The 14,077-nt window shown below is 40.9% G+C and overlaps 1 long non-coding RNA gene across 1 annotated transcript in view; it reads right to left on the bottom strand.

The window, feature by feature from the left end:
- Nucleotides 1–3,395: 3,395 nt before the first annotated feature.
- Nucleotides 3,396–14,077, bottom strand: part of LOC146352402 (uncharacterized) — a 33,303-nt gene continuing 22,621 nt past the window's right edge. The window contains exon 3 of the long non-coding RNA XR_014787719.1: nt 3,396–4,703. This is a non-coding gene — a long non-coding RNA (uncharacterized LOC146352402). The remainder of the gene's footprint in view (nt 4,704–14,077) is intronic.

The raw sequence follows: 14,077 nt of genomic DNA, 5'->3' as shown, positions 1-14,077 counted from the left end.
AGTTTCACAACAGTGAACAAGAATTTCAATTAGAGTGTTGCCAAGAATAAGGGACTGACATCAAATCACCTTTGTGCATTCACAAAGCAGCGTGGTCAGCCTGAACAGCAATTGCACATCTCCAGAACCTTGTTTTACAGTCCAAGCAGTTAGGTTGGTGACCACACATGAGAGGGCCTTCTCTGCAGTGGCCCCACACCTTTCGAACAAGTTGCCATCGTAGGTCTGCCATACTCCGTCACTGCAGGCTTTTAAGAAGGCCTTGAAAACGTGTAATTTTACTGTGGCCTTCTCTTGATATGACTGCTGTTGTTGCTGGTTTTATTGTCAGCTTTTATTGTTGCTTTTATTTGCTATTTTATTGTGCTTCCGGTTTTATCCCTTTTAATATTTTAACTGTTTTTATGTATTTTATTGCTGTGAGCTGCCTTGGGAGGGCTTCTGCCCTGCAAGATGGCCAAGAAATTTTTTAAAAAAAGAAAGAAAGAAAAAAAAAAAAAAAGCTAAAGAAGAACTTTTGGGGGCAATGACATGTGATTTTCAGTACAACCAAGCAATATGAGCTGGACAAATTCACATGCTTAACCTAATGATTATTAGCTACAGGAACATCCATTTTTGTATGTAATTGTAATATGTAAATATGTATGTAATTTGTAACAGCATGTCACTCTTAAATATTAATTTTAGGTACTTAGTTATCTTATAGAGCATCTCTATACCAGCCTCTACACCAGCTTACTGCTTCCATTTTAAATGCAGGATCACGAAGGGCTCCCTTTACATCTGCTTCCTTCCCCCGTATGTGAGTCTTCCATATGTTTCATTATAGAGCTGCTAGATGGCGCTGTGGTCTAGCTCCTCTTATTGCAGCTTTTCCTTTTTCACAGAGGAAACTCAAGTGGAACTCAAGCGTGGTAATTTGATAGCTCATTATCTCCGATCTTTTAAAAAATGGAAAAAAGGTCATTTCGTGCGGGAGATGCCCTCGAGATTGACAACTTCATCTAAAGGACCTGCAAACTTCTGTGAGTAACCTATCTCAATAGCAGGATAAAACCTCCGTGTGAAGAAGCCCATAGTCACATAGCCAGCTACATGTTTGTACATCTTTGTTCAGTTACAAATCTGATGTTACACTACGTACTTGCCTTCCTAAAAACCACCCATTTCATAAGGAATGTTTGGTATTCTGTTCAATGTGACCCCGTGCCTATTGAAACCTATTTATCCTTGATGCCAAAGGCAATGCATTTCCCAAGTAAGACACCTGATGATCTCTTCCAAATTTTTGACAAGCCAAATTTGTTTTTTGGGTTTTATGAATGCATGGCGAGTGTTATGAATGCACAGATTCGGTCATACACTGAACACCCTTGACAGGACCTACACCCCAGTCTAGCACGGTCATTGTACATGCAAACAGGTTTCCTGGATGTTTTCTGTACATGCAAAAGGCAGTGCATGGGCCACACTAAAAATCGGTATATCAGGTGGCAAAAAATCATTATGATTTTTTAAAAGGTGTAAGTCTCTGGATTATATTTTCATGTGATAGCCCGTTCTGACTGGTAGTTTAAGCTTTTTATGATGTCATCAAGATGGCCAAAGCCAGCTTTTTCTAACTTTTCTTATTTAAGCTGTAACATGGGAACCAAGTGTCCGATTTAAAATTTTCAAACTGTGTTGGAAAGCTAATGAATTCTCTTACAAATATCTAATTGTAACAATTATCTGTTATAATTTTTGTGGTACAAACCATATATCAAGAAAAAAGTTAAAATGTTCAACATCTTTATACATTACTTCATATGACACGTTACCTGGTCCAGATATGCACCTAAAGGGTATTAGAAAATTGTAGGGTACTCTTCTACCTTTCCAGCAAGCCATAGCTTGAGTGCATTAATTTTCATATGCCTTAGTTAGACACATATGAGCATATCCTCGTTTAATGTAATTTTACCCTATGTATGGATGGCAGGTAACTTTGTGATAGTGCAAAGAAACATCTAGTAGCTTTGTGAGTTAAGCAACTGTTCAATATGCATATATTTTTATTTACAAATGTTACAATGTTATCAAGTTAAAATTTAACTTTTTTCTAGATATATGGGTTATACCATGAAAATGGTAACAGATAAGGTCATTATTACAATTAGTTATTTGTAAGATAATTCAATAGATTTCCAATGCTTTCCAAGTTTTAAAATTTTAAATCAGACACTTGGTTCACAGGTTACAGCTTAAATTAGAAAAGTTAGAAAAAGATGGCTTCAGCCATCTTGATGACATCATAAAAAGCTTAAGCAACTAGTCAGAACAGGCTATCACATGAAACTACAATCCAGAGACATACTGTCCACCTTTCAAAAAACCATCATAAAATTTTGCCACCTTACATGATCCTCGTATGTCACTCACTTTTCAGCTCTTGGCCCATGGACTAAATGCTGTGTGGGATAAAACCCCATCACATCCAGTAACAGAGGCTGCATGCATGGACATTCATGGCGAATTGTGCCTGTATGTGCGCCCCCTGACAGATGGTCAGTGCTCTGAGTTTTAGTGCATTAGCACTACATTACAAATGTAATATAATGAATGAATGAACAGCATTGAACACCTATTGGTGTGGAATTGAATGGATGCATTCATTTCACACATAACATAAACCATGATTTATGTTAACCATGGTTTGTTGCTTTAGCTATGAATTTTCTTGCAGACAAGCAAACAAACCACAGCTTGTTTTTCCTATTTCTGGTTTGTTTCTCTCCCACCCATTTTGCCAGCCTTCAGAGTGGTTTCATTTTCAGACTGCTTTTGCTGAATGACTGTTTCAGGGTGGACAACAGCGCAAATAAGCCAGGGGTAAGCTACAGTTCTGGGTTCAGATATCACAATAAACCATGGTTTAAACAAGCCAAAGTTCACAACCCAAGGCACCAACAAGCCATGGGTTCTCTTTCTGAGTTGTTGTTGGTTAACAAACTATGGATTGTTTATGGAGATGAGTTCAGACAAAAACAATAAGACAGATTTCAACAAACTACACCATGGCTTAGCGTTATGTGTGAACCAGGCCAGTGAGTCACAACCCCCACCCCTCCACCTCCTAATAGGTGATTAACACTGTCAGCACTAACAGTGTTATCATCTGTTATCATCTGGTTCTCATGTGGAAATCTTTGGAGGCAATAGTAGCTGTGGGTTGCCTGGGGAAGGAGGCAACTTCAGAATAGGGCAGAATAGGTACCTTGAATATGTACCATTGTGAATATTAGCCAAAATTATTTTGGATTGTCCTAAACAGCTGTTATACAATTCAGTTCCACGTTCAAGCCATTACCCTTCCAAATCAGTAGTAGTTTAGTAGTGACAGAACAAAGAACACTTTAAAAAATGTTTATCACAGTTAATTGCTTCAATTAATAATTAACAAATTAGGGGGGGGGGAAACATCCCTTTTCTTACCTTGAACTATACACTTGCATGTTTATTTTTTAGGAAAGCCAAAATTATTCAAGCAAATGAACTGGCTTCTTTTGCTTTTTTGATGTCTGTATTGATATAAAAGAAGACAGCAGATGAGAATTATATATATATATATATATATGAAGGCTTGTTGTTTTACTACATGGTATTTATTTGAAATGTTTCATTTTCACCCTTTTTCTCAGCCACAGCCAAGATACATAATTGGATTAAGAAAATAAAATTGAAGTTCAGCGTATATACTTCAACCTATTATATTTCTTTAAGCTGCGATGAATATATGTGAATTACTGTTTGTTGCCTTGGACATGTATATATTTGTTGCACTGTTTTAAAGACTCCAAAATTAGACAGTGTTTTCATTTACTTTATTAACACCAGAGTATTAAAATGGCTCTGCAAACTAGTGTTGCTATGCCAGTCATGCCTTGGAAATATTTAAACATTATTATATCGTAGCTGAACATTCCAGTTTTTTTTTTTCCCCTGTGAAATTAATGCTTTTAGGCTGAATGTATGTCTGTCAACAAATAATGATCATAGATGTGAGCTGGCTCATAATCCAGAGGTACTAGGTTACAATGTGTTGCCATGGAAACAGTGTTTTATTGCATTTTCTCTACTTGATTTAAGCCATTTGACAATCATAGCAACTGTTTGCCTGTCTTCCCACATCATAAAAAATTCAAAAACACAAACAACCTATAGCAGAAAATATACAGGGGTTGGATCTCAGTATTAAAAAGTAGAAGAAAAATAAAAAAAAGGAAATGACAAGCTTATATTTAACATGGACCTTTTTTGTGAACAGTTTATCTCACAGAATGTCCAGGAGTGTTGGAAAATTTAATCAGTGGTTAGTCGTCGAATGGCTCTGACTTGCCTGTGGTTCATTTTGTTTATTGCATCATATATCTTTTATGTTCACTAGGACTTAAGCTTGAAACAGCATTTTCTTTAACAGGAGCCATGTTTCCTCTAACACTGTTTATTGCATCTGAAACATTATTCTTTGAAACTATGGTCCATTTTCAATTGAGCAAAGGTCTGTAACTGAATACTGCATGTCTGTGTTTATTCAGGATCCAGAGTAAGAAATATCCCCGTTCATGTAACATTAATCACTTTCCCAGTGTTCAGCTGAGGTCATTGCCACATTCCTAGCAGTATTAAGCCGAGTCAAGATTAATCACGTACATTAAACCCTGCAAGAGAAGGATGTGAAAAGGATCTGAAATTAGACATTTGGTAAAACGGAGAGAAGGAGGGAGGGAGGAGGGAGGGAGGGAACAGTGTAATAAAATACTTTTGCATTGCTGTACCAAGCATTTAGTACCATTTGGGATTTTTCTTCTATTTTGGCATAGTTAACGAATGTCAGCTTTTTATTAGAAAATCAACCTCAAGGAAACAATGCATATTATGGTTTCTAATTGTACTGATATTTTATTATTGTAAATCACCTCGGGGGTGCTTTTTAGAGTTGAACTGTGGTATGCAATTGTTTTACAAAGAAATAAATACATACATTTAATTCTGTTCCTGAACTAATGAGAAGTCCTGAGAAGTCCAGATATTCCTAGTGTTTAACGAACCATTATAGCAGAGATAGAGGCACGCTCACAGAGGTTATGCTACTTTGCTACTACAAGATAGTCACATGCGGGACTTGCTGCTACAAGTTTTATCCGAACAGGCCCTATAGTCTTGGACCTAATCTCACAATACATTAACTGATCATTAAACTCAAAAAGATTAAAACAAGTGCCTACATTTGCTTCCTTTCCCCTATCCTTTCATCTGTATCATTTATACTAGATTGTAAACCATTATTTTAAATTGCCTAGTAGCTACTGATACGCTTATTCTCTGTGAATTTGTTTGGTCATCTTTTAATGCCATCTAGGTTAGTGGTTGTCACCACATCTTGTGGCAGTGAATTCCATACTTTTAACTATGCACCATGTAAAGATGTTCTTCCTTTTTCTGTCCTAAATCTTCCATCATTCTGTTTCATTGGATAGCCCTTGGTTCTAGTATTGTGGAAGAGGGAGGAAAGCACTATTCGCTCAACCTGGCTTATGCGTCCAATCAATGTGTGAGGGGGGGGAGCAGGGCTTGCTGACTAGCCCCACCTCCAATATCATTCACCCTGACTAGCCTGCCCCTTGGCATCTCCTCGAACCCCATTGTACAGGGTTCTAGATTGCACAGCAAGATTTACATATATAGCTGTGCTTGCAAAAGCAGATGCTCTCTGCAGATGTTTGCACTGTCAGCCCATGCACCAGGGGCAGGGCGAGAGAGAGCTCATGGAAGTGGAGCAGGGCTAGTTGAAGTGTCCCCACTCCTGCCTCATATATTGATAGAGAGTGTGAGCTGGGTTGTGTGAATACAAGTAAAAATGTCTCTGTATCTGCTTTCTCCACATCATGCATAATTTTAGAAACCTTAACCATATCTCCTCCTTATTCACATTTTTCTGAAGCAAAGAGCCCAAAATGTTGTACTTTTTCCATGTAAGGGAGTTGTGCCAGCCCCTTGATCATTTTGATTATCCTTTTTGGCACCTTTTCCAGCTCTACAAATATCCTTTTTGAGACACGGCACCCAGAACTTACACAGTATTCCTAGTGTGGTCAGAGCATAGATTTGTATAAAGTTTTACACAAGATAGTTTCCTATGTGGGATTGTGTTAATAATATGTAGGCTGTTAAGTATCATCACATATGCATACACTGGGCAAAATAAACTTGGCAAAATGTGACAGTCACATTTAAAGAACTACACACAGACTTCATGGAAACATGTGAAGCAATCTCATCGTCCACTGAAATATTTATTTATTACATTTCTACTCTGCCCAATAAATAGCTCTCTGGGAGGTTCACAATAGTCAAAACCATAAAATACAACAACCTACAAAACTCAGTATAAAACTTAAAAGTTTAAAACTACAGTATAAAACCAAGGTAAATGTAAAAACCAGCAGCACTGTAAAGATCTAAAAGTACAATAACAAATTTAATAAATGGGCTGTGCACACTTAAATCTCATTAATTTCTGTAGGTCTTAAGTAGGCTTAAGTTTCTCTCAGTTCCATCCTAAAAGATTTATATAAATGACAAATGGTAACTTGCCAAAACCAAACCAAACCATAGAAGGTATGTGCTTGTGCAACAGGAAGGCTCTTAGAGGACAATGCTTTGATTTCATGCGCTTGCATAGGCCTAACAGACTAATGCAAATTTCCAGTGCAGCCCCTGTTGTGAACTGCAATGGTGCCAGTATTTAATATCTAAGATAAGAAGTGCTCTCCCTATTGCATAGGTGTGTCTACTCAATAGTCAGTAAAGGGCACGTCCTTTTTTATTACTATTTCACCTCTTCTTAATAATGAAAATAGTTTCTGGGGCTAAACATGGTTAAGCCTGGCACAAATTAAGCTCTGGGCAATGGCATCCATGAAATAAGTTTAGGACAAAGAACTTGGTTGTTTCAGAGAATGAAGGCATAATTGCATATGACCTGGGTCCTGCCATTTCCTTATAAAGGGAGAACCAAATTAGACAATACACAAATGGCCCCTTTCCTCCAGGGGTGAATGAAAGCTTGGGGAAAGGAGAGAGTGATTTTTGTCAGGACCAAAATGTGGGGATCAATGGTGTAGTGGTCAATTTTGAAGTGCAGGCGCTCATCATGACAGTCCACATAGCCACGCCCCCAAGGAGAGTCCAAAAATGCAAGAAGTTGTGTTGACTGATATCTATATATTGTGTGTGTGTTATGTTATTTATTTATTAACAAGATTTATATACTGCTCTATATCTAATAAGATTCCCAAGCGGAGAACAACAAAAAGGAAGGAAAAAGAATCAAAATACAAAAATAAAATATTTAAAATCAAATCTGGCCAGTAAAAGTGTAGCTGTTCAGGGATCTCATTATATATGTGTGCGTGGGATAGCTCATAACAATATATTGTTGCTGGGAACATCAATTCCCCCCCTCCCCCCCGCTACTGTGAGGAATGCAGCTAAACTCAGAGGGAATAGAGAAATCTGGGCTGTGGGGCTGTGGTACATGACGTCATTGTCCCTGCTGATCAAAAGTCCTGGGGCTTCAACCCTGTGGCTCCAGTACACCACTGGTGGGGAAAGGGTTGATATTCTCCTCACTGTGCACTGTGGCCCATTGGAGGCTGGTGACTCCAATGTCAGTGGGGTGGTGAACCCACTCCAGGTTTTAGTCATAACTCTAAAGAATCTATCCAGGGTGCTTCACATTCACTGGTGTCTCCAGTTCACTGACATCAGAGCCATCAGCCTGTACTGCTGTGGCCCCAATCCCAATTCCCCCTTTTCACCATAGCTACTATTTGAGTTTCAAAAATAGATGTCTGGAATGTGTTCATACATTCCTCTTGTTTGACCTTGACAGGTAAAGGCATTTTAAGGAATTGCATGGGAAGGAGTGGGGAACTAAACTGTCCACCTGCCCATATTTTCACACCCCAAACCATTGTTTTTAAAGCTCTTTTTCTCCAAGAGGAAGTTACTTCTGGTCATGGAGTCCCACCAGAAGAAAAACAGCTTTGAAGTGGTTTTAGGGGTAAAACAAAAGTGGAGGGAGAGTTGCCCACTTATGCCATTTTAACTCATCTGTCATGTTCCTTTGTCCTCTCCCTTCACAATCAACACACTCCAAGATACCAGGTGTCAGACTCACCACTCTATTAGTCAAAGACCAGGTTCCTTACAAATGCAAATTCCGTTTTCATATTTGCAAATTAAAGAAAGGTTTAAAACAGATGAGAAAAATGGTGGATTTGAACAAACAGAATCTGAGTTTGAAACAGCACTGTGTACAAATGATGAACATGTTATTGCTAAACTGTATAAATCACTGTTAAGGTATGAGACAGAGGATGAGTAAGTAAAAGATTGTATGATAAAATGGGCACAAAATGTTGGTCACAATATATTAATGGAAGGGTGGGAAAGTATGTGGGGAAAAGATCTAAAATTTACTTTATGTACAAATCCTAAAGAGAATTTTTATGATTTATAGATGGTATATGTCACCGTTCAAACTGTCTAAAATGTATAAGGGTGTTTCTGAAAAATGCTGGAAATGTGAAGATCAGGATGGAACGTTTTATTATTTATGGTGGACTTGTAAAAAAGCTAAAATATTTTGGAAACAAATACAGTCTTTAGCTCAAAGAATATTAAAGACTATTATAGAATTAAAGCCAGAAACTTTTTTATTGGGTCTAACAGATAAGCACGTAAAAGAGAAGGGGGGGGACACTCTTTCTCTACATGACAACGGCTGCTAGGTTATTGTATGCACAAAAGTGGAAGAATGAAACAATACCAACTGTGAACGAGTGGATTATGAAAATGATGGAGCTGGCAGAGATGGCAAAACTTACTATTATAATTAAAGAAGGATCAACAACTAAATTTATGTTAGTTGGAAACCTTTTATAGAATTTGTACAAGAAATAGAGAAAAATGATATCTATGTATGTGGATTTTGAACTTTGAGATGGTTAGTTCTCCTTTGTTGGTGTTAAAAATTAGGAGAGAAATGAGATAATGTCTGTGAACTCAATGTATGATATACAACTAAGATAAGAAGTAGAGAATAATAAGCATTTGTTGTGTAAGGGGAGCCAAAGGTAGATATCTTACAATCTTAAGAGATATTTTAGTATATGCGTATTGTGTGTTTGTGTTTGTGTTTATGTTGTTGTTTTTCTTTAAAAAAAATAAAATTATTATATAAAAAAAACAAATGCAAATTCCAGGAAACTCTCAGGCTACAAAGGAAACAGCTACTCCACACAATTATGAATGCCAATAGAGGAGCGGAAGTGGAAGTCAGAGAAGCTGCCAGCAGTTTCATCAAGAACCTCCTGGCCAACCTGGAGGAGCATCAGAGCTCCACCTCTAACCTTTCCCGCTTAGCTCTGCAATGAACCCTAGCATCCCTCAAGTCACACCCCTCACTCTCCTCCCCCCCTGCGACCTGGGTTCTCATGGAGGGGGGGGGCTTCAGTAAGAGCCATCTGTGTGCCAAGGTCTTAAGAAGAATGCCTTGCCATATCTGAACTCACTAGGTGTCAGGATTCCCTGTTGCCTACTGAATACTCCAATAGCCAAATCAACACTCAGACAAAAGGGCTGCTTTCCAAGGCTTTAATTCCATTTACCCTAATGAGGCATACAGATGCTAATTGCTAGAGACTCAAAGAACTACACAGGAACAGCCACCTAGGGGTTCAAAGGGAAAGTACGTCAGTTGATTTCTGTTTGGGAAAAGGGTGGCAATTCTCTGAACTTAAGGGGTTGGAGGGGAAGATCTCCCCCTCTCCCTTGATGCTTCTGGGCACAGCTGTTGACATCGAGCCAATCAGGCTGAGCACTGAAGCTCAGCCCCTGCGATCTCTCGCTGGCGCCTGCGCCTGGCGTCTCAAAGTTCAGGTTGTCCTTCCCTTTCCACGCCTTGTTCACTGTCCCTCCCAGGGATGTGAGGGGGGGGGCTCCCCCTCCAGCTGCGCCTCTGAAGTATAGGAAAGTTCCTCCCCCAATGAGTTGCCTCTCTTCCTCAGAATCAGAGCTGCTTTAGGACTCTATGGGCTCAGATACAACCCTGACATCAGGGAGGGAGCCTGCCCCGGTTCTGGCTGTTCCCATTTTGAGTCTGAGCTGCTAACTATCTCCACACGCTCAGATTCATTCCTGACATCATCCTCCCCACGCACCCCATACTGTGCTTTAAATCACGTCTCCTTATACACACACCTTCAGCAAAGGAGATCGTTACCTTGTCGTGGTGCTGGAGCTTGAGCACCTCAATGACGTCATGAGCTAAACCGTGAAGGGACACCCAAGACAGGAAGGTCATGGTAGAGAGGTCAGACTAAATACGATCCCTGGGGAAGGAAATGGCAACCTGCCCCAGTATCCTTGCCATGAAAACTAAATGGATCAGTACAACCAGAGATATGTCAGTATACCATCGGAAGATGGGACTCCCAGGTCGGAAGATGGTCAAAATGCTACTGGGGAGGAACAGAGGATAAGTTCAACTAGCCCCAGATGTGATGATGCAGCTAGCTCAAAGCCGAAAGGACGGCTAGCAGCCGATGGTGCTGGTGGTGAATGACAAATCCGATGTTCTAAAGATCAACACACCATAGGAACCTGGATCTATGAGCCAGGGCAAATTGGATGTGGTTATTGGGGAGATGTCGAGATTAAATATAGACATTTTGGGTGTCAGTGAACTGAAATGGACTGGAATGGGCCGCTTCACATCAAATGACCACCAGATCTACTACTGTGGACAAGAGGACCACAGAAGAAATGGAGTAGCCTTCATAATTAATAATAAAGTGGCTAAAGCAGTGCTTGGATACAATCCAAAAAATGACAGAATGATCTCAATTCGAATTCAGGGTAAGCCATTTAACATCACAGTGATCCAAATATACGCCCCAACCACAGATGCTGAAGAAGCAGACGTAGATCAGTTCTATGAGGATCTGCAGCACCTACTGGATAGTACGCCAAAAAAAGATGTTATTTTCATTACAGGAGACTGAAATGCTAAGGTGGGTAGTCAAACGACACCTGGAATTACAGGTAAGCGTGGTCTGGGAGAACAAAATGAGGCAGGACGCATTCGGTCCTCTGAAGGTTCGGGGAGAAATTCTCCGCCCCCCCACCCCCCCCGGATGGGACTTACCTTTTACAAATGTCGCTCCCGGTGGCGGGTCCCGGCGGCGGTTCGGCAGGTCGTCAGGGGCAGGGGCGACAGCCGGTCTTTCGACCGGCTGCCGCCGCTGCCATTACAAGAAAAGTAAAAAAAAACACCCCTGTGATAGGCTACGTAACGATTAACGTAGCCTATCACGGCTAGATTTGCAAAGTCAGCCGTGATAGGCTACGTCAATCGTCACGTAGCCTATCACGGGTGACTTTGGAAAAAAAAAAAAAAGCGCGTACGCAAATGGCGGCCCCCATAGGGAGCCGCAGTTCGCGTTCCTTATTTGGTCCCTGTAGTCTACGTAAAGATTTAGCGTTGCCCTTATTTTCGTCGTAGTCTACGTAAATCTTTACGTAGACTACAGGGACCAAATAAGGAACGCGAATGGCGGCTCCCTATGGGGGCCGCCATTAGCGAACGCGCTTTTTTTTTTTTTAGTCACCCGTGATAGGCTACATGACGATTAACATAGCCTATCACGGCTGACTTTGCAAATCTAGCCGTGATAGGCTACGTAAATCGTTACGTAGCCTATCATGGGGCTTTTTTTTTTTTTTTACTTTTCTTTTGAAGTTTGTGGCCGGGGAGACGGGGCGCTTCTCCACGGCCTGAATTTCGGCCGGGCGAGGCGGGAAGCCTCCCCCCCGGCCTGAATTTCGGCCGGGCGAGGCGGGAAGACACCCCCCCCTCGCATGAACTTCAGGGGGAGAAGCGAAGCGCCTCCTCCCCACCGCGAAAAAAGCTGCGGGACAAGGTAAGTCCCTTTCGTACATCCCTAGGCAGGACATAGGCTGATAGAATTTTGCCAAGACAACTCACTGTGCATAAAAAACACTCTCTTCCAACAACCTAAGAGATGACTTTATACATGGACTTCACCAGACGGTCGACACCGAAATCAGATTGACTACATCCTTTGTAGCCAAAGGTGGCGGACATCTATGCAGTTGGTAAAAACAAGACCTGGCGCTGATTGTAGTTGAGATCACGAACTTCTTATTGCACAGTTTAGAATCAGACTAAAGAGAATAGGGAAGACCCACAGATCCGTTAGATATGAGCTCACGAATATTCCTAATGAATATGCAGTGGAGGTGAAGAATAGATTTAAGGGACTAGATTTAGTAGATAGGATCCCGGAAGAACTATGGACAGAAGTTCGCAACATTGTTCAGGAGGCGGCAACAAAAAACTTCCCAAAGAAAAAGAAAACCAAGAAGGCAAGATAGCTGTCTGCTGAGACATTGGAAGCAGCCCAAGAAAGAAGGAAAGCAAAAGGCAACAATGACAGGGGGAGATACGCCCAATTGAATGCAAAATTCCAGAGGTTAGCCAGAAGAGATAAGGAATTATTTTTAAACAAGCAAGGTGCGGAAGCGGAAGAAGATCACAGAATAGGAAGGACAAGAGACCTCTTCCAGAAAATTAGAAACACCAGAGGTAAATTCCAGGCAAAAATGGGTATGATCAAAAACAAAGATGGCAAGGACCTAACAGAAGCAGAAGAGATCAAGAAAAGGTGGCAAGAATATACGGAAGGTCTGTAAAGGAAGTATAATAATATCGGGGATAGATTTGACAGTGTGGTCAGTGAGCTAGAGCCAGACATCCTGAAGAGTGAGGTTGAATGGGCCTTAAGAAGCATTGCTAATAACAAGGCAGCAGGAGATGATGGTATCCCAGCTGAACTGTTTAAAATCTTGCAAGATGATGCTGTCAAGGTGATGCATGCCATATGCCAGCAAGTTTGGAAAACACAAGCATGGCCAACAGATTGGAAAAGATCAACTTATATCCCCATACCAAAAAAGGGAAGCACCAAAGAATGTTCAAACTATCGAACAGTGGCACTTATTTCACATGCCAGTAAGGTAATGCTCAAGATCTTGCAAGGTAGACTCCATCAATTCATGGAACGAGAATTGCCAGATGTACAAGCTGGGTTTAGAAAAGGCAGAGGAACTAGAGCCCAAATTGCCAATATCCGCTGGATAATGGAGAAAGCCAGGGAGTTTCAGAAAAACATCTATTTCTGTTTTATTGACTATTCTAAAGCCTTTGACTGTGTGGATCATCACAAACTGTGGCAAGTTCTTGGTTGTATGGGGATACCAAGTCATCTTGTCTGCCTCCTGAGGAATCTGTATAACGACCAAGTAGCAACGGTAAGAACAGACCACGGAACAACGGTCTGGTTTAAGATTGGGAAGGGAGTATGGCAGGGTTGTATACTCTCACCCTACCTATTCAACCTGTACGCAGAACAGCTCATGTGACGTGCTGGGCTTGATGAAGCCAAGGCTGGAGTTAAAATCGCTGGAAGAAACATTAACAATCTCCGATATGCAGATGATACCACTTTGATGGCTGAAAGCGAGGAGGAGCTGAGGAACCTGATGATGAAGGTGAAAGAAGAAAGTCCAAAGCTGGGTTGCAGTTAACCCCCCCCCCAAAAAAAAACAAGATTATGGCAACCAGCTTGACTGATAACTGGCAAATAGAGGGAGAAAACGTGGAGGCAGTGACAGACTTTGTCTTTCTAGGCGGAAAGATTACTGCAGACGCTGACTGCAGCCAGGAAATCAGAAGACGTTTACTTCTTGGGAGGACAGCAATGACAAATCTTGATAAAATAGTGAAGAGCAGAGACATCACACTGACAACAAAGGTCCGCATAGTTAAAACAATGGTATTCCCTGTAGTAACCTATGACTGCGAGAGCTGGACCACAAGGAAGGCTGAGCAAAGGAAGATAGATGCTTTTGAACTGTGGTGCTGGAGGAAAATTCTGAGAGTGCC

The sequence above is a fragment of the Heloderma suspectum genome, chromosome 2 (genome assembly GCF_057233095.1).
Source record: "Heloderma suspectum isolate Gila_16-S chromosome 2, 16-S_ref, whole genome shotgun sequence".
Taxonomy (NCBI): Eukaryota; Metazoa; Chordata; class Lepidosauria; order Squamata; family Helodermatidae; genus Heloderma; species Heloderma suspectum.
This window is presented reverse-complemented; position numbering and strand designations above follow the sequence as displayed.